This window comes from Berghia stephanieae, chromosome 9 (genome assembly GCF_034508935.2).
Source record: "Berghia stephanieae isolate SIO BIC M18660-M18661 chromosome 9, UCSD_Bste_1.3, whole genome shotgun sequence".
NCBI classification, from domain to species: Eukaryota; Metazoa; Mollusca; class Gastropoda; order Nudibranchia; family Aeolidiidae; genus Berghia; species Berghia stephanieae.
In genome coordinates this window covers 6,278,286-6,280,785 of record NC_088368.1, presented here as the reverse complement: position 1 = coordinate 6,280,785, position 2,500 = coordinate 6,278,286, and positions in this window count along the sequence as shown.

The following is a 2,500-nucleotide window of genomic DNA, read 5'->3' as shown; positions in this document are numbered from 1 at the left end:
ACCTGTTCACAACGGTTTGTCAAATGACAATGAGCCACCTCCAGATATTGAAGAAGAAACCGTAAGCTCCCTCTTCCGGAGATGTAAAGAACATAAAGCACCAGGACCAGACAACATTACAGGAACTATTTTGAAAAACTGTCACCAACAACTGGCTATACCTTATACAAAACTTTTTCAAAGGTCAATCGATGAACAATCAGTGCCAGTACTTTGGAAAACATCGATTGTCGTTCCAGTTCCAAAAAAGCGTTGTCCGACCGTATTGAATGACTTCCGTCCAGTGGCGCTTACATCGCTTGTAATGAAATGTTTAGAAAAAATTTTAAAATCTGAGCTCCTACAAAAATGTTATGACCTGAAATTGCTAGATCCGTACCAATTTGCATACCAGCAACATCTCAGTGTTGAAGACGCACTATTAACCGCCACAAATTTGATCTCGAAACACCTTGACCAAACGCCCTCGAATTACGCCAGAATCCTGTTTGTCGACTTTTCGTCAGCTTTTAATGCCATGAACACAGATATTTTGCTTCAAAAGTTGTGCAGCATGGATATTCCAAACTACCTTATTAAATGGTATAAAGAGTTTCTGACCCATAGACCGCAATGTGTAAAATTGGGTGAACATATCTCCAACAAAAGAACGTTGTCGAACGGATGTCCCCAAGGCTGTGTGAGTTCCCCAATCCTGTACATCTTATACACCAACGACTGCAGACCATCCTTTGAAAATTGTTTTATAGTGAAATATGCAGATGATACTGCTATTCTTGTCTTATTAAAAGATAAAGTTACCGTAAAGAATTATTTCAAACAAATAAATATATTCACCGATTGGTGTAAACAAAATCAGCTTGAATTAAATGTTGAAAAAACGAAAGAACAGGTGTTTGGTGTAAAAATAAAAACGACTTAAAGTGTGTGGCGATCGGTAAAGATGATGTTGAGATAGTTGACTATTTTAAATATTTAGGAATAACCATTGATAGTTCCCTCAATTTCTCAACATATTAATATAATATCTAAGAAAGTTGCCCAAAGATTATACATCCTAAGGAAATTGAGAACATTTCAAGTAAGGAAGAAAACTATGTTAAGAGTTTATGACTCATTGATTAAAAGTGTAATTGCGTTTGGCTGCACCATATGGTTTGGAGGATGCCGACTTAAAGATAAATCAAAAATTTCAAAATCTATCAAAGAGGCATCAAAAATAATAAACCATCCTCTTGATGGAGTAGAAAGAATTCATGGAAAAGCAATAGAAAGAAAGCATTCTCAATTACCAACAATAAAAAACATATTTTATACCATGAATTTAGTCTTTTACCATCTGGGAGAAGGTTTTGTCAGATTAAATGTAGAACTAACAAGTATAAATCAGCGTTCGTTCCATCAGCAATAAAATTTTTGAATATTTCATATGGTACAGAAAAACCAAGGATTGATTCGTTGACTGATTAACTAATTAATTTATTTAATGTAAGATTAACTGACCAATTGATAATGATGATAATTTTTGGTGTCGAATTGCCACAATCGTAACAAATTGAGAACGAAATGAATATGTTTATGTTGTGTATATAGCACGTGTGAAAGAAAGAAAGAAAGAGAGAGAGAGAGAGAGAGAGAGAGAGAGAGAGAGAGAGAGAGAGAGAGAGAGAGAGAGAGAGAAAATAAGTAGGAGTGAAATATCTGTTCAATCTTAGTTATCGTTTAACATTATAACAAGTGTAACTAAATGACAAATTGCCATATTTATGGACAATAAAGATCTATTATTATTATTATTATTATTATTATTATTATTATTAATCGAGGCGTCACAGAAGCATAACTGACACAATGTCCTATATTAAGTATAAATGATATATAACCCACAGTCATTTGTGTTCTACCTATATATATATATATATATATATATATATATATATATATATATATATATATATATATATATATATATATATATATATATAAGTTATAAAACAAAAACCATGAAATAATAGTGCTCAACTTTAGAATAAAAGGAGCTATTTATAAACATTTGAAATTAAGATAGTTTGACTTCTACAACGTTGTAGAAGTCAAACTATCTTAATTTCAAATGTTTATATATATAATATATATATATATATATATATATATATAATATATATATATATATATATATATATAACTCCTGCTCTTCTGTCACATTATGTCGACAAAACGCATTTTTGAAAAAATAAAATTGGCCAAATAATTTTCCCTTCATTTATCAACTATTAAAATTGCTTACAAATATTGCCAAAAAAATACAAAATATAACCATACACATCATTGAAGTCGAATGCTTGACAAACTGAGACTCAGTTTAATTAATCGATTGATATTTTAAGGAAATTATAGACTTTTCAGGCCAAACTAAAATAAAAATTGTTTTGGCAATGTACGGTAATAATAATAATACTTTACCATTGATCTCGTGTTACTGTGTATTTGAAGTAACTCA